The 18,449-nt window shown below is 48.9% G+C and overlaps 1 protein-coding gene across 3 annotated transcripts in view; it reads left to right on the top strand.

Annotated features, from left to right (window-relative positions):
* NUAK1 (NUAK family kinase 1) overlaps positions 1-18,449 on the top strand; it is a 73,238-nt gene that overhangs the window by 7,223 nt on the left and 47,566 nt on the right. Inside the window, exon 2 of one of the 3 annotated variants that reach the window (XM_047866475.1) lies at positions 1,983-2,096. The exons of 1 other annotated variant lie outside the window; for it this stretch is intronic. The gene's annotated coding sequence lies outside the window, so the exon portion shown is untranslated. Of the gene's footprint in view, positions 1-1,982; positions 2,097-11,115; positions 11,198-18,449 lie in introns of those variants that run through there. One more of the 3 variants, XM_047866476.1, reaches the window with a different exon arrangement.

Raw genomic sequence — 18,449 nt, 5'->3', positions numbered from 1 at the left:
GTTACATGTGCTCAGGCACTCGTTAGGGAGAGAGACGTCTGTCCAGGGCTTGTCGGCTTCCTGGCCGTGGCTTCCTGTCCTCAGTGGCTCTGGAGTCAGACAGCCTCAGTCTCATTTGTCTTTCCCACATGAAAGTCCTGGAGCATCTGTAAGTTATGATTTGTGAAGTATCTGTTTTAAAGCAGAATGCATTTATCATCGCGCTGGCCCAGACGACGCTACGCAGGGCAGGAATGAGAAGATCCCAGGCCCCAGAGTAGGAGGGGCTCGGCCAGATGACCCACCCGTGAGCAGAGTCTGGCTGTATTGATAACATTCTCTGGAAACAGCCCAAGAGCAGCCAGATGTTGACTTCACGGCGGGGCCCTTCGGTAAACTTTTAACTGCGTTTTAAAATGGGGATGGCCAGTTCCACTCGTCAGCCTTCCCAATGATGCAAACACACGTCCACACGGAAACGTGAACGCAAATGTTCCCAGTGGCACGATCCACAAGAGCCCTAAGTAAGAGTGACCCAAACATCCGTCAACTGATGAATGGGTAAATCAAACGTGGTGTGTTCTTTTTCTTTGTGGAATATTGTATCTGATCCATTCCACAATTTCATTTAGGGAATACTTACGGGTTATTATTCAACAGTGAAAAGGAATGAAATACTGAAACGTGCTGTAACACGGATGAGCCTTGAAAACATTATGCTCAGTGAATGAAGCCAGTCACAACAGATCTCACATGGCTTGATCCCATTTCTGTGAAATGTCCCAAATAGGCCAAACCGTAGAGACAGAAAGTAGATGAGGGGGTGCTTAGGGCTTGAGTAGGTTGGAAGGAAGTGGGGAGTAGCTGCTGACGGGCACGAGGTTTCTTTCTTGAGTAATGAGAATGTTCTAACGTTATGATGGCGGTTGCACAAATATGGGCATATACTGAAGATCCCTGAGTTGTACATTTAAAACGGGTGAATTTGGTGGTATGAAAATTATATCTCAATAAAGCTATTACTAAAAAAACAAAACAGGGGTGCCTGGGTGGCTTAGTCGGTTAAGCGTCTGACTTCGACTCAGGTCATGGTCTCACAGTCTGTGAGTTCAAGCCCCGCGTCGGGCTCTGTGCTGACAGCTCGGAGCCTGGAGCCTGTTTCGGATTCTGTGTCTCCCTCTCTCTCTGCCCCTCCCCTGCTGTGCTCTGTCTCTCTCTATCTCTCAATAATAAATAATGTTAAAAAAAATTGAAAAACAAAACAGCAACAAGCCGGAGCTCAGGGGGGTGGGGGGAGTAAGGGGCTCGGGGGTGGAGGCCCATGTCTGTCAGGCCGCCAAGATTCCGGTCTGTGGGTCCACAGAAGTCTCATGCTAATGTTGTGCAAGATGAGGAAAGCAGTGACCTGTGTGCCGTGGCCACGAGAGCACCCTGGAACCAGAATGCCCGGATCCACATTCTGTCCCACCGCTTGACAATTTTGTGACCTGGGGGTGTTACTCATCTCCTTTAAGCCTCTGTTTCCTCATCTGGGGCTTATGATGGTTCTTCTTCCCCAGACTGTTGAGAAGATGGAAGAAGGTGCCGCGACGCAGCTGAGCCTTTAGACCCGTGCCTCACACATAGCGGATGCACAGATGCATAGCGGATGCAGCTGGGGCTTTTGCTGGTCTAAAAGGGCACATTTGTCTGAATTAGAAAATGGCGTCCCTCTAGGCAAGTGAATAGGAAAAGGCTCCCCTCCTGGCCTGAAGCAGCCCCAGACTGATGGCTCTGGGAGAACCAGATGCCATTCACTTGTCCCTCCACTGGGCCCCCGGGTGTATATGTTCTGCACACCGCCACCTGGCTTACCTGGCGGTGGCTTTCAGTATTCTTATTAGCTGCCACTCATCGCTGCTCTGTGGCTGAGTTGTGATATTCAGACACGACATACTAAAAACACATAACAAAGACACAACATATGTCGGGGGCTGACGTACCTTCTTTTTCTTTTAATCTAGTGGTAAAGCAGATGTATTGAATGAGTGCGTACTAAGTGCTCAGGACTGTTGGCAATTTCAGAGGAGAATATGACAAGTGCTGCCACCGAGATCCTGAGAACCTAGTTGGGGCGTGTGAGTAATACATCTGGAATAATCTGGGAACATGCAAGGTAGGATATCAGTGGGGTGTAGAGGAAGAAGTTCAGTGTCAGAAGTTCTGACGCAGAGCCTGGCGCCTAGCAGGCTCTTGAAAACAAGGGCTGGTGCTACTATTTTGGTGAGAAGTACCACATAGAGTACCCGGTGATCTTCTTATCTTGGATCATGACTCTCCCTGCTAAACACGGAATTTGCCACGTCCTTCAAGGTTCCCAGCTGGGTGTCCAGACTCCCACTTCCTTATTACTCTGTCTCGGCCCTTGGTCCGTTCCCTTCAGGACATGTAAACTATGGGGCGCCTGGGTGGCTCAGTTGGTTAAGCATCCGACTCTTGATCTCTGCTCAGGTTATGATCTCACGGTTCATGGGTTTGAGTCCTGCGTCGGGCTCTTCACTGACAGTGTGGCGCTTGCTTGGGATTCTCTTTCTCTCCCTCTCTCTCTCTCTCCTTCTCGCTGCCCCTCCCATGTGTGCGTGCTCTTTCTCAAAATAAATAAATTAAAAAAAAAAAAGAACATATGAACTATGTGGGTTTGACGAATTGTCTGTGTATGCCCTCCCCTTCCTCCCCCTTTAGGAGGGAAGCAGGGGTGCGTTCTTACTCCTCACTGCATTCTGGCCTGTGGCCTGGTGCCCTTCCTATAGTAGGTGCTCAGTAAGAATGAATGAATGAATGAATGACTGGGGAGTGCAGCAGCAATCCTGAGAAGGGGGGGCTCTGTGACCATGGGAGGCAGCAGGAAAGGTCCCTTGGGTCCCCACCCTCTTCCCTTTCTGGGTCATCCCCCTCCTCACCACTGTGTGGACAGATGTGGAAAGCCTAGCATTGTCAGGTAAGTGCCTCTCTCTTGCAGCTCTGCACCCCTGCTGAAGAAGAATAGGAGGAGGGAGGGACCTGTTTCCCACCCTGGGCAGCTGCCCCTGCCCCCCCACCCCTGCCCGCCCCCCACCACCTCCTTGGGCTGCTCCCACAGCCCCCCACCTGAGAAGCCTGGTGGTCAGCTCTGCAGAGGAGGCAAGCTTTAGATGCAAAGTGCATTTGCAAGATTTGCAAACCGTTTTCTCCCTGGGTTGTAAATCAAGTGCTTTAGGAATTGTAAACCGACTGGAGTGCAGAGTTAATGTATGTCTGGAAAAAACACCATCATGATTTGCCTTTTAAACTCAAGAGAAGAATTCCATGTCGCTTACTTTCATTAGAGATACTGAGACAGCATGAAGTTTCCCCGGGGACCGTGCTAGGAGGCATGTGTGGTAGGTTCCCCCTTCCCTGGGAGGGGAGGGGGACAGCCAGGTTCCAGTGTCTCAGAGCCCAAGGGCAATTTCCCAGTGTGAAGGAGGGAGCTGCTTCTTTGTGTTAGAATTTTCTAAGGGCCCCCTCCCCTCCCCCACTCCCTCCTCTGTGTCAAGCTCCTCATATTCAAGTGGCTCCAAAGCCACCAAGACCGCTGATTGCTGCAGGTTTGGAATCCTTGCTGGCCATTGTCTTTCCCTCATGCCCTGGGCTCAGCTCACGTGTGATTTGCCTAACTGCCCAGGGACATGACTGCCAAGGGACACTCTGTGTCTTCTACAGGATGGTGAAAAGGAAGTGGATGATCCAATCTATGGATCTGAAAGGGAGCATGGGGGCGGGTTGGGTTTCAGAGCCTGCCTGAACCTCCTGTGTAACCTTGAGATGGTCAGCCTGGCTCAGTTTCTTCATCTGTGACATGGGAGTGACTGTGAAGATAAATGAGCTGTGTGTCAAGGTCTGAGAAAAGTGTGTGGTCCACAGAAAACACTCCTTAAGTGTTATTCTTGGAAGGAGCCCTCCTGGGAAAGGCAGGCCAGCGTGCCGGCTGTCCTTGTATCCCCGGCCGCCTGGGTGCTGCGTGTCCCTTGAAGTAGGTACCCTAGTGTTGAGCCCCCTTTCTTCACCTGTAAATCGAGGGGCTGAGACAGACTGTTCTCCAGGCTCACAGGAAGAGAATCCTGGGATTCACTGAAGGATATTGGTAAAATGTAGATTTCGTTTCCTGTTGCTTGGTTTTTGGCCAAAGGACTCCTTGTTGCAGGGGAAGGGAAGTGTCTTTATTTCTCAAAACTCTTTTCCGATTGTCTGGTGCAGGCTTTGACAAGTGTAAGGAGACTCTTCCCATGCGGAGGGCCGTTACCTTCCCGGTTCTCGGATCCCACTGGATCTGTATACACTCCCCTTCAGCTCAAGGCAGGCACCGCTTTTTCAAGGATGTCTGTGCGGCAGGTTCTGTGCCAGATTCTGTGTGAGACAGAAAATTCTCACTTTTAAGGAGCCTATCAGTTTTCTCATGTGGAAAGTGGGACGGTAATAGCAGAACATGCCTCCTAGGTGGATAATTACCTTGTAATGGTTCTTAGTAGAGTTGAAGGTGAACTTTTCCTTCAACTAGCAGAATGAGTGGGAGGGAAGAGGCTAACACTCCATTGAGTAGGTGAGCTCCGAGCCCAGCATGTGAATGTGTTTGGAGGGAAAGGCAAGGCAAGGGTGTGCTCACTCTAGGGAGAACCCCAGCTTGCATTTTCTTCGTGGTCATAGGATATCTGTTTCCCAGGCAGAATCAAATGGGACGTCCAGGGGACGCCTGGGTGGTTCAGGCAGTTAAGCGCCCAACTCGTGATTTCTGCTCAGGTCATGGTCTCGAGGTTTGTGAGTTCCAGCCCCGTGTTGGGCTCCGTGCTGACAGTGCGGAGCCTGCTTGGGGTTCTTTTTCTCTTCGTCTCTGCTTCTTTCTCTCTCTCAAAATAAATAAATAAACTTAAAAAAAAAGCGACATTGAGGGAGGGAAACCTCCCTCATTGCATGAATGGGCATGCGAGCAGCTGACAGCAGAAATCCTGGAGAGGGGAGGAATTAAGTAGAAATCTCCACTGAGACCCATCCACCTTCTCGAATGTGTAGGAAGGTTCAGAGCAGATGGAGGGTATGTTCCCTAACGGTCTTAATAGCAGGAAACATTTACTGGGTGACGAGTGCGTGTGCCAGGCGCTGTTCTGAGTATATGCCTTCTGTCCTCTATCATCAGTGTGTTCATTTTGCAGTTGAGGAAGAAGAGTCTTAGGAAGGTCAAACGACTTGCCCAAAGTCTCAGAGCTGAGATTTAGGGCAGGGCTATCTGACATCAGGGTCATGGTCATAATCCCTCAGTTCCCTAGCCTTTTGTGGGATGGGACCTTGGAAGCTTCTGGAGCCCCCTGCTTTGGTTTTTTTCACCCACACACTGGATGGTGAACACCCACTGAACCCAGGCTCAGAGAAGTGGTCTCCAAGCTTGTGAACATGGCAGTTGGAGGAACTTTGTTGCATAATCTCAACTAATTCAGTTATCCTTCTCGTTTATGCCCTCCCGGTGCCTAGTTCAGGGCCTCACACACAATAAGAATGCAACAAATACTTGTTGAATGGCTGTGGGGTGTTAAGAGTCAGCGAATAGTGTCAGGAGTCTTGGGGTCCGTCCCCTTCTTGCCACAACTTGAGCTGTGTGACCTGGGGCAAGATGTGTCCCTGCTAGGCTGCAAGATGAGGGCCGTCTATAAGATGAGGGCTCTGGGACAGATTTTTTGTCAGGATTGATTATTCATTCAACAAACATTTGTCGAGGGCCAGCTGTGTGTCAGACACTGCTCTGCTCTGGGTGATAGTGAGAGAGTGATGGTCAGGAGATGGGATTCCTGCTCTGCCAGAACCCCCTTCCCAGCCTCTTCCAGAGTCCGCATTCGGTGAGTCTGTGTGTCTTGTGCCCACGCTGCTCTGAAGTGGCGGTCACCGAGGCTTCCCTTGTCCCTCCACTAGAATCCCGGCTCTGCCAGGGCAGGGATTTCATCGGTTTTCTCACCGATGAATCCCAAGCGCCTAGCCCCATGCCTGGTGAATGAACGTCAGTGATGTGCATGCACACAGGCCCAAATGAATGATTCAGGTATCTCTCTCGCTAATAAAATCACTGCATGTGAAACTTCTGGGGCTAAAGCCCAAGAAGAAAATTAAGGCACAGTAGTACCATGTTCCAGGAAAAACTCCGTCTCTATGAAAGCAAGATGCAGCCAAGGTTGGGAAGGCAGGTTTATTATCTCTGCTCGCTGTGGGATTAGGGAGTCAGGCAGGATTCCTCCATTCGTCATCTGGTGATGCTTTTTGCAAACCACAGAGAAAACAAAACAAAAACAAAAACTCTGCCCCTCCGCCCCTCTCCCCTCCAGCCCCCCTCCCCCCGCCCCCCCGCATGCCTTCTTTATTTCAAGCAGAAAACGCACTTGCTTCTTAAAACAGCTCATGAAGGAAAAAATTATAACAAATATCTTGCATTTCTCTGGTGGCGGCACAGTCTGAATTCCTTTCAGCCCCACAATGAGTTCTAATTTTATGAAATGTTTGGATTAGCCACCAATTTTCCGGTGGAATTTAGGAGGCTTGTCCTTGTCCTTATGCTTGAAGCGGAGAAATCTCATAAAATCCATGCAGTGTCTTGGGCCCAGTGGGACGTTCCAGCCAGGGACAGAATGACCGACCAACAACAGAGTGGCGGGGCCGGGAGAGATGTCTCTGGCAGCTGTGGGCAGGCTTTGCGGGCGGTGCTGTGTTCCTGAACTGCAGTCTCTGGGGCTTGGCTGGGCTGCATACCTCTTCCAACTGATCATGGGCTATAAAAATTCCAGCCCGAGTACAATGCCTTGTACCTGACCTTGTACTTTCAATTCTTGGAGCCAGAGAACATTAGGGCATCTGGTAATTGGGTGAGAGGCATTTGATAACACATGGTGCTCTAAGCGCCCACCCCGCCTCCCCGCCCCCGTAGTACATATTGCCTGTGTTATCATTTCCCGTTTCCATTTCTTGTTCTGCCTTTAGACCTGCGCTGTCTAATAAGGACACATGTGGCTGTTAAAATTAATCACAGTTAAAACGAAAACTTCAGTTCCTTGCTCACACCAGCCCCCTTTTAAGTGGCTGATAACCCTGTGCGGCCAGTGCCTACCACTGGACGGTGCTGAAAATGTTTTTTCCATCGCCATAGAAATTCCAAAGGGCAGCGCTGCTCTAGATGCGGAGTTTAATGGGAGAAGTGTGCCACCGCCTTACTTGGCGTTATTGGCTCCATACGCAGCGTTTGTCACTCTCTCTGATTATCTCTGAGCGACCTCATTCATCATCTCTTCTGTATCTTGGGTCTAGAACACTGCCTGGTATGTTGTAAGCACCCAGTAAAGATTTTTAGGATGAACGAAGTCTGATTCAGCATTGGTCTGCATGTGCCTTACGCATAGGGCGCCTTCAGATAATCGAACCAACACTTAAGAGGATTGTAATCGTTGAATGGATTCACCTGGTATTTGTTGAGCACGTACTGTGTATCGGGCGATGCGGGAGGCTCCGGGGGTGATACAGACACGGATCCTCTAGCTTAGCCGATCCAGCGGTTCTTAAATTTGTGGGGACAGGTGAATCTCCTCTGCTTGTCGAAATGCACCATCCTTGGCATGTACCCCAGAGAATCTGATCCAGCACGGCTGGGGTAGGACTTAGGGGGACCTGGGAGTCTTTAGCATTGTAACCGAGCAACGCAAGTGAGCACGGTGGAATTGGTTCGTGGTCTCTGCTTTGAAACACACAGCTCTGGACAGTGGGAAGCTAGTTGCTGCATTCGTCTGGATACACCACCCCACTTTCTTCAGTGCACACCTTTTCTTGCGGTAACCGGAGCACCCTATGACCTTGGGGTTCTTATATCGGGCCTGAAGCTTGAGGTCTCTTTGCCTGATATCCTCCCATGGGGTAATAATAATGGCAAACAGTTACGGAGCAGCGATCGTGCCTGGCTGTAGCCTAAGCGTGTTAAATCACTGACCTAAGTTCATCCCCGTGCTAGCATTAAGAGGTGCACACCATGGCTCTTCCCATTTTACGGTGGATAGACTGAGGCACAGAAAATGAAGTCACTTGGCCACGTTTGCGGTACCCGTAGATGGAATTCAGACCCTGAAATGCTGTGACGCCGCTGCTCACAGTCACTGGGCTTTGAGCAGCTGTCTCCTGAATGTTGGACGGGCCTTTATATCCTTTTCTGCCAGTTGCTTGGAAGTGAAGTTCAGGTGTGTTGATGAAATGCCTGTTTAGGGGATTAACATCTGTGGCCATTATGAGCTCTGTTGATCTACAGATGCCCATCCCTGGCCTCGAGGAGCGGAATTAACTCACGCCATTTGTCAGATATTCCCTTGAGCCCGCTACGTGCCAGCCCTGCACGGTACCGCCAGGTGGAAGGGACTCGCACTTGACCTAATGGGGGACACGAGGGATAGGCAGGGGCTTCCTGAGAAAGTGTCACAGCCAGGATAGGCTTTCTTCTGGACAGGGAAAGCAACGTACATCTTAAAAACTAGGTGTTCCCTCATTTTGCTGCGTGTGATTCTTGCTGTTTTACCTAGTTCCGCTGTATGCCTGTGTCACCCAGTAGGGCCTCTGTGTGTGTGTGTGTGTGTGTGTGTGTGTGTATGTGTATGTGTGACAGGGGTCTTTCCCCCACCATTTTTTAACCACTTAGAAATTCAGGAAACCCCTTAGAGTGGGGAGCGGCCCAGAATTCTCGACTCACTTGTGAGAGCCTTGAAAGACAGACACTTAGAGAGAAAGATAGACACCGACAGGTACTCCCTATGTGTCTCCTACAAGACACACTGAAGGAGGGCAGCTGACACGTGACTTCTCATTTCAAGCAGCTTTGTCATGGGGTGATGGTAACTACCAATTTGCAGTGAAAGAAGAGTAGCTGATCTGCCCACGGGGTCAAGGCAGCACCTGGGTTAGCTCCGGTCCGTCCGACCCCGCTGAGGGCAATTCTCACTACACCCCTTGTTCTCAGTCCTGGCTGAGCAGTGGAATAACCTTTTGAAAGGAGATGGGGCCTGGGCATCGGCATTTTTTAACGGTCCCCCAACGTCACTGTCATGCAGCGAGTTGAGAGCCCCTGGCCGGCGCACGCTGACTGCAGAGGTCCGAGGGTCTTTACTCCTGAAGATGCCCCCGTTGGTGCCTGGCCAAGTGGGGAGCTTCCCCACAAGAAGGCAGGTCCCCTCCCCGAGCCTTTCCAGCGGGTTGCTTTCTCCAGGGAGGAGTGGTGTGTCCGAAGCCGTCCCACTGGACCTGGGCCGGGACCTTTTGCTCTGTTGCATCAGAGGCTGCCCGTAAATCGGCAGCTGGCTTGTTTTCTTTCTAGGCCCCAGTTGTAGCGACCTTTGTGTGTCTGTTTATTTCAGGGAAATAATTCCATCCTGCAAAATCAATTCCCTGGGGGCTACAGAAGTACATTTGGAGGGACTTCTTTTAGTGGGGGTGACCTGAAATGTCCTCTTGAAAGAGGCCACAGCTGGTCCCCTTCTCCCAGCCCCTTCTCACTCTACCCTCTGACATTGCCCTCTCGGCCTCTTGAGATTTTGAAGGTCTTACTTACACGTATCTCTGCATAAGGCCCATTTGTTAACACTAATAATAAAAGTAATTTGGAGCACTTAGCAGCATTGGGCACACTGCTCGGCATTTTCTGTGCGTTATCTTATTGTATTTTACCTTTTCCTGGCAGTGAGAGAGTAAAGTTTGCTATCTAGGGCTTTTGATCCTTAGCACGGAAGGGCTTACAGTCATGTCATGATTTGCTGGCCTTGTCGGAGGATGAAGCGTTCCATGGACTGTAGAGGCCGCCATATTGGGGCAGTCGACTTGGCGGGGATGACAATGGGTGGTTGGCTGATTGCACAGAGGGTGTAGGGAAAGCAGAGGGTAGTGCTACAGCCTCTAGTGTTCAACCTACCTCGAGCCTCAGTCAAAGAAATGGAGAATACGGGTTAATCTGATGGATCGGGTAAGTGGACATACTGAGTTACCATAGAGAACTCTAAGTGTATTTTTGCAGGTATTTGAAGCTCACCCATTGAAGAGCCAGTCTTTTAAAAAATTATAGCCATTTATGATGGAAATCTCTTATGCTTTCTTTCCTTCTTAAAACAAAGTACCTTGAAAATAAGACCTTTTTTTTTTTTTTTTTTTTTTTTTGATGTCTTTGGGGAACTTCTCCTGAATGGTCCTCAGAACGTTGTTTTGGAGTTCTTGTGTCTGCTATTTATAGTTTGTCTGCTTTCTCCCTCATCAGCTTTCATTGATTTTTGTGACCTTTTTAAATGATAAAATTCTTCTTCCCCTATAGCAAAAATAATGCGTGCCCAATGCTGAAAGCTCACACAACACAGAAAAGTTAAAGATTAAGTTGTCCTGTCTTGATTCTATCGGTGAGGCTGCCTCTGGCGGCCTTCTACTTCCATTTTTCCACTTCCCCAAAGATTTGCTGTGACCACGCTTGTTATAAATATTAGTAGGAGAATTGTGGGTTACCATCTGTGGGGGCTCAGTGCATGGATTCGATGACATTTCTTGGGTGGCTTTCCTAAGGGTTTATTTCCCTTCCTTGTATAATCTTCACAGCTGAACAGGCCCCAACGGTGACTTTAGCGAACTTCCGTTTTCTCCTGTAACAGGATGAACCATTGTGGGGGGCGTAGGGCTGGCCAGGGTCACTCAGGGAGCCCGCGTCCAAGCTGGGTCCAGTACATTTTCCATTTCACCGTCTCCCTGTGTTTGCGGGTTAAGGGATACGTGGCGTTGGAATGAAGGAGATGCCGCTGTATTTGAATAACTAAGACCAGGAAAAGACCTACCTTGGAGGGGGCTCCAGTGACAGATTTTTAAACTTCTTTTCTGCGGGAGTAAGTAGCAGAATGTGGCCTCCTGTTCGGCACACCAGACCCACTCTCTGTTTGAACATCAGTCTTAGATTAATACCGAGATGGACTCAGAAACACACTTGAAAGCAACTTGCATTATTATCCGTACATAGCTTACATTTTATGACCTGCTTAAAGATGCAGGGAGCATAAATCTTGGGGAGGACTGTCTTATTTACTTGTTCGTCTTTTCTGCAGATGGGATGCTTGCATCAGAGCCGGGCTGGCCTCAGATGTCTGATCCAGGACATTTTAGCTGAACTGTATGAGTCCATTAAACAAATGTAAGAGTTTTTGGGAAAAAGGGCTGTGTCTCAAACCAAATGTTTTACATAGAGAACATCTGGGGAATATTGGTATTTGTGTGTACAGTACATCAGAAAGCAGCTTGGTGGGGCTCAGCTGGGATGTTTCTGGCCTGTGGTTGCTGGATTTGACAGTTTTGTTGTAAGGGAAAAGTTCTTATGAAGTGTTGCCATAAAGGCAAGGCTCGCTCCAGGAAGGGCTGTCCTTGCTTAGCCGCGCACTCAAATTGTTCTGATTAGCTCCCTGGCCGGCTCGTCCATGAAGTCTGAACAGTCTGCTATCTGAGCTAGTTTTCCCCAAGGCCGAACCCCTGGAGAAGGGAGGGTCGCAATGCCAGGACTCAGGGTGTTTCTTCTTTGGCCCATGGTTCCGGAGGTTTGATGAAACGTAGGAACAGGTGTGACCCAGGACCAGCCACAAAATCCAAGTACCTGGGCTGACAGTTGCACGTTGCCTTTATGACCCTGTGGGGGCCTGGGGAGTCCTTTTCTCTTAGTGTCAATTTTCCTGTCCTGCAAAACGAGTGGCCTGTCTCATGGGGTGGTGGGGAGAGTACAGTCAAGTAGGGCAGCATTTCTAACATAGTGTGTGGGGGTTGTTTGCACACCCGGGTATTCCATCCATGGGTTTGTGGTCTTACCTACAAGTACAGAGGCGATGTAGACTGGAGTGGAATCCGGGATATTATCTGGGTGGGTTGTCTGACTTTAGCAGCTTGCAGATCTTGGGCCAGCTTGGTGGTAGTGAGTGGATGGATGTTCTCATCCTTACAGAAGTTAAGACAATATTATGTTCATCATGTCTGATTAAATTCAACACCACTAATGTTCTTGGAATGTCTGCTGTGTGCCAGACTCTTTCCTAGATACTGGGGACACGAGGGTGAACAAGGCAGTTAGGGTTCCTGTCCTGTAGGCTCTGTTTGCTGTGTGTGTGGTATTGACCATGAATGATCCTCCCTTTTGTTGGGTTATATGTTGACTGTGATTTAGGTAGCACGGATGAGGACTAGTATATTCATGTGCTCAGGCGGCCATAACAGAATTCCATACATCAAGTGGCTTAAATAACAGAAATTAATTTTCTTATGGTTCTGGAGGCTGGACGTCCAAGATTGGAGTGCTGGCAGGGTTTGGTGTCTGGTGAGGCCTCCCTTCTGTGCCTGCAGACGGCCACCTTCTCACTGTGTCCTCTCAGCTCCTTTGTGGGTGTTTGCGTGCTCGCGGGGGTCTCTTCCTTTTCTTATAAGGACACTCGCCCTGTTGGATCAGGGCTCCACCCTTATGGCCTCATTTACCCTTACTTACTTCCTTAAAGGCACTTCCTTCAAATATAGTCACATTGGGGTTTAGGGCTTCAAGGTCTGAACTTGGGGGGACGCAATTCAGTCTACAACAACTGGTAAATATTTTATACACGTGAACATTCTTTGGCAGAGAATAATGGCTAGACTTTTTCCACCAAGATAGGTCAAAATGATCCTTATGGAACCCCCAACCAGCCAGAAAGAAAAGGCAAAACTGCACGGCAATAGGATATAGCTTTATTGTGGTGTGAGAGGAAATTATTGTAAAAATTACATCTGGATGGTTCCTGAGGATGGCATCTTGACTCATACCAGTCAAGTGAGACATGGCCCATTTTATGGAGGAGGTGACTGAGTATAAGGCATGCACTATGTGTGAGCAAAAGGGACAGTGGAGATGTGTCCTTTTTAGGGATGGAAAAATGAGTGGGTGAAGTAAGACTCAATTCTGGTCTTATTTAGGAGTGTGAGTGAGACACGGAAGTAGAAGTGTGTGTGTGTGTATGTGGGGGGGGGTGATGCATGGAAGGACTTCTCAGGAGGCCCCACCTCTGCGCACATACATCAGTTCACCTGTGATCTCACAAAAAGACACTTTTCTGGGAAGGGTCTTGGAGTCCTAGAAAAAGCATCTTCTTGGCCAAACTCTAGGGTCATGTGTTTACCTATTGACATCAGGAGGGACTGGTAGTTTCCTTGTCCATGCTAAACCCTCTGTATTTTCTAGTCCCATCCCCCACCCCACCTGCTCCCAGGCACCTGCCTTGACTTCTCTAGCCCACGATACCGAGGGTGCTTGCCTCCTTAGTAACCTTGTTCTCTTTTCTCATGCCAATGCATTGACATCTCCCAGTAGAAGTTAGGGGTCTTGGTTGCTAATGACAGAAATGACATTGCTAATGACTCTGTGACTCATTTAAGGAGAAAATTAATTTGTAAGGTCTGGTGTATCCCACAGGACCAGGCTGGGGGAAGGAAAAAACCCAATGCCCCAGCCATCTTCAAACCACTCAAAATTCAATTCTGGGGAAAGAGCGTCTTCTTAGCCAAATTCTAGGATCATGGGTCCACCCACTGGTATTGGGAGGGTGCTTTATCTTGACTGACAGTCTCTTTAAAACTGCATCTAATGGCATCCCCAGAGCAAAGTCAGGGCATTTCTGCCAGTAGAAGGATGAATGGGTGCAGGACAGGGAGGAGCTCCCATGTCCCCCTCCTTTTCCAGTTGGATTACAAGCAACTTGATGGGAATGCCTGGGTCATGTTTTGCAGGACCTGGATCAGTGCCTTATCCAGAGCAGATCTCCCAAAATTGCTTGCAGGAGAATTGACTCATGATTGCTTCATTTTGGGGACACACCTCCCAGACCCTCCTCTCTGATTCTGCCTCTTGCCCAAGTGCATTGGCTGGGCTCACAGAGAAAACCAAGGAAGACCAATGGATGTGCTTTTGAAGATGGAAGCATTTAAATATTAGCTTAAAACAAGACGTGGGGTGGGGATAAGGCGGTGTCTTCAGAGACTGATACAGCTCATATTTATCAGATACCCACTGTGTGCCAGGCACTGTGGCGCTCGCTTTGTGGGTGAGGTACAGAGCTTAAGAATACAGTTATTAGGTTTACTGAGACCCAGATGTCCTATGTATTAGTTGAGTGCCCTAGGGTGAGTTACTTCACCTCCCTCAGTCTCAGTTTATATTCATTGAGAAAGCAGAAATAATAACGTTTTTGCAAGAATTTGATGAGTGAAAGGTTGAGAAACAGGGTGGTGCCCAGTGCCTGGCCCATAGTCAGGGCTTATAACCAGTAATTATTAGGCTTACTCTCAGCTATTGTGAATTATCTCCCAGTGCTTCTGGGTGGGTACTATTATTATCTCCCTTTTATTGATTTATTTATTTGCTTGTAAATAATGGAAATCTATTTTTCACAGTTCCGGAGGCTGAAGTCCAAGGTCAGGTGCCCGGGAATTCTGTGTCTGGGGATGGCTCCCTGCGTGGTTTATGGACGACCATCTTCTCACATTGTCCTCATTTGTCATAAGGGACCAGAGAGCTCTCTGGGGTCTCTTTTCTAAAGGCACTAATCCGTTCTTGAGGGTTCCACCCTCATGACCTAATCACTCCCCGAAGGCCCCATTTCTAAGTACCATCATGTTATCTCCATTTTAGAGACAAGGTCAGGCTCAGTGATTCCAGGACAAGTAGGGATTCAACACTTGAGAGGCAGATAAATAAAAGAAGACTCAGTGGCAGGTGGCTGTGTTTAGACATTTTTTTAAGGGTCCTTTTCACCCCCCCCCCAGCTATATTGAGATATTATTGACATATAACATATGTAAGTTTGTAAGTTTAAGGTGTAGAACATGATGACTTTATACACATATATATTGTAAAATGTTAACCCTTAGTTAACCATTCCATCCCCTCACATAATTATCATTGTGTGTGTGTGTGTGTGTGTGTGTGTGTGCGTGTGCATGCATGTGCACAAGTTCATGCACTTAAGATCTCCTCTCTTTAACAACTTTCAAGTACGTAAGGCAGTGTTGTTAACTGTGGTCATTATACTGCACATCAGACCCCCAGAACTTATTCATCTTATAGTTGGAAGTTTGTGCCCTTTGGCCAACATCTCCCATTTCCCCACCCCTCGGGCCCTGGCAACCACCAACGTATTCTCTATTTCTATGAGGTTTGCTTTATTGGATTCCACATATAAGTGAGATCGTACAGTGTTTGCCTTTCCGTGTATGATTTATTTCACTTAACAAAATGTTCAGGCTCCTTTTTAATATCTTGAAGTCCATTTGAGCCACAGCTTTTTGCCTGCAAGGCACTGGAGGTAAGGTGAGTAAAACAGAAATGGTCTCTGTGTGAATGGCAACCGAGGTCAGCAAAGCAGACCTATATCTGCATTCCGGGGGCTCATGGTAGGGGACAGATCTGGAGGAGTTGGTCAGCTGAAGAAGCTAGTTGCAGATGATAGGGAGTGGAGGGATCCCGGCAGATAAAATGACAAGCACAGGAGTGCCTGGGTGGCTCAGTGGTTAAGTGGCTGACTTCGGCCCAGGTCATGATCTCACGGTTCGTGAGTTCAAGCCCCGCATCGGGCTCTGTGCTGACAGCTCAGAGCCTGGAGCCTGTTTCAGATTCTGCGTCTCCCTCTGTCTCTGCCCCTCTCCTGCTCTCACTCTGTGTGTGTATCTCTCTCTCTCTCCAAAATAAATAAACATTAAAAAAACTATATTTAATAAAAAAAAAAGAAAATGAAAAGCACAGATGTCCAGAAGCATCACACTCTCCACTCGGGCTGTTCTTTGGGTCCCGGTAAGAACCACAGTCCCCTGCCCCAACCTCCCCCGGGGTAGGAACTGAGTGATGGGTGCTGGATGAAGCTCATGGAGGTCACCTGCCTAAGGGGATGGCAGAAGATGCCCCCTGGGGACTGAGCGTGCTGCTTGGGGGGTCAGGCTGCATTGCCTGGGGCTGGGCATGTATAGCTGGAGGTGCTGCTGTGACAGGCATGCCCGGCAGGTTTGTAGGGAGTTGATTAGCAGGCTGGGAAGCATCGGGGTAGATTGTGCAGTGGGGCTCTGGAGCAGGGCCCAGCCTGCTCACTCTCGGGGCAGTGGACAATGAGAGCTTCCTTTGGACAGAAAAGAAACTCTGGTTTGTGAGAAGATGCTGAATGAGGCCCCCGAGGGATGGATTGTAGCCCATCCACTGTTCCTTACCTGTCTGGTATGTCTTTGCACACTCTGATTGCCACAATTCAGCTTTCCGAATACGAGCTCTGTCGGGATAAAAATAATGTCTGAAGAATCTTTCCTTTTACTTATTTATAAAATCATCTGTGGTTAAAACACGCAATATAAAGCCACGCACCCCCCCTCTTTTTTTGCACATTCTATATATTTCACCATCTTAAGAAATTAAAAAAAAAACACTTTTTTTCTTTGTTCTGCTCACCCGGATCAGCTAAATTCAAGTGACTAATTCTTTTGGCCCCCCTTTGGAAAACTAATTATGTTTCTCAGGTCTTTTGTGGCCCTTGTGCATTGTTCGCAAGGTCAGGGCTACAGCAGCAGCCTGAAGTTAATATTTAAAAGCGCTGTTTTCAGTGAATTAAGAAATAATGGGATAAAACCCTCCCAAGTATGCCTATTCATGTGTGATATCAAATCAGGCTTCAGAAATTGGAACGAGGTTTGGACTGAATTGGACTAAAGACCGCGTCCCCTGCATGTCTGTGGGCAGAGAGCCCCCCTGACATTAGATGGAGGTGAGATACTGTGCCGTGCTGTGAGACAGGTCCTACTTTGCCAGCACGCTTGGGAGTATCTCCCCATCTTGGCTTATTACTAACGCAGCAGGTCTGGGGCTTGGCTGCTCTGGGGCCTGCCTCGTGTGTGCATGGCTAATCTTTGGGTGGCCGTTTTAGTCCTGCTGCCAGCTGTGGCTTGGAATTTGATTAGCACTCCTTGCCCAGAGTATTAATCTCAGACTGAAGTGAGATTCAGGAATCTTCCTGCAGCTCCAGTGCTGTTATTAACTCTGTGAACTTGGGCCTGTGCTTTAACCTCCCTGGGACTCAGTTTCCTCACCTATAAAATGAGGGGGTTGGCATAGACCATTCTGAGGTCCTCGCAGCTCTGACATCTGATGTAACGGTGATCAGTGATCGTTACACCTCGTGCCTGTGACTGTTTGCCTTCTCAGCCTTCCACCCTGTACACAATCTGTCAACCTGGTGGCGCTGGACCGCTTGTCATCCTCATCTGCAGATGAGGAAACTGAGTCTATGATAGGCTTGCCTGAGTACCACTGTTCAGGGGCACCTGGCCAAGTTGCCGTGACTGAGGGCAAGGCCAAGGTGCTGATGTGGTTTCTTGGCTGGGCTTGGAGATTGATAAATACAAATTACACAACCCTAAGCATATCCAAGCCGGGTTACGAACGGCATCAGAGTTATTGGATGCTACCGGTCGAGGCTGTCCAACCTCTGCCCTCTGGCCAGGCCCTTCCTCTCCCTCCCCAGGACAGTTGGAATCTGGAAGAAAAGCAGCTGCACTTTAGAATTCTGAGTTGGTGTTGCATTTGGCTTTTAGAAACGTGAAAGCCCAAAAATAAACAGCTGCCTGGCCACTCGAGTTCCAGCTAAACAGGCCTGCGTTTTCCGTCTCTCTGTGACTCTGCTGTGGTCTGTGTAGCATCTCTTGTGCTAGCAGAGGCCTTTTTTACGCAGAGGGGCTTGGGGTTGTTCATTAGAGCCTGGAGAGACTTCTGGAGGCTTCTGCTAAGAGAAGGCTCCCCACAGCCCCAGCCACATCCTCTGTCACAGAGCGGTCAGAACGCGAGGCTCCGGGGCTCGCTTCCTCTCTCCTCCTTTGGAGACATTTACTTTTTCAGGTGTGGGAGCCCCAGGTTATGTGCAGAGCATGAAGTAACCCGTTAGCAGCCAGCTTCTGGGGCCTCGCAGCATGGGAGCAAACCTTCCATTTGCCGGGGGTTAAATTAATGCGGGTCGCAGCATCCCCTCAGGGAAGCAGCTTGTGTTCAGTCCCCCTCTATATAGATGGGCAGTTCATTAATTCTCATTAATCATCCAGTGTTGAATATGACCGCATGGTGTTTGGGTTACGGCGTAAGAAGTGCCATCATGGTGACATTAACTCTGGTTTAAGTAACATAATGGCAGTTCTCATGCTTCAAAGTGGGGCAGAATCACCTGGGAAGCTTGTAGCAACTGCTGATGCTGGAATTCAGTACATCTGGGGTGGGGCCCGGAAGCTGCATTTTGACACTCAGCACCCACAGCCCCCCTGGGCTGCCGGGGCCTGGTGCAGGTGGTGTTCTCGCTCCCCACTCTTTGAGGGAGGAACTGCGCTCCCAGACAATCAGATTATGTGCTCTGAACTGT

Source organism: Prionailurus viverrinus, chromosome B4, assembly GCF_022837055.1.
Source record: "Prionailurus viverrinus isolate Anna chromosome B4, UM_Priviv_1.0, whole genome shotgun sequence".
In the NCBI taxonomy this organism is placed as follows: Eukaryota; Metazoa; Chordata; class Mammalia; order Carnivora; family Felidae; genus Prionailurus; species Prionailurus viverrinus.
The sequence above is the reverse complement of the archived record's forward strand: the minus strand, read 5'-3'. Positions and strand labels throughout refer to the sequence as shown.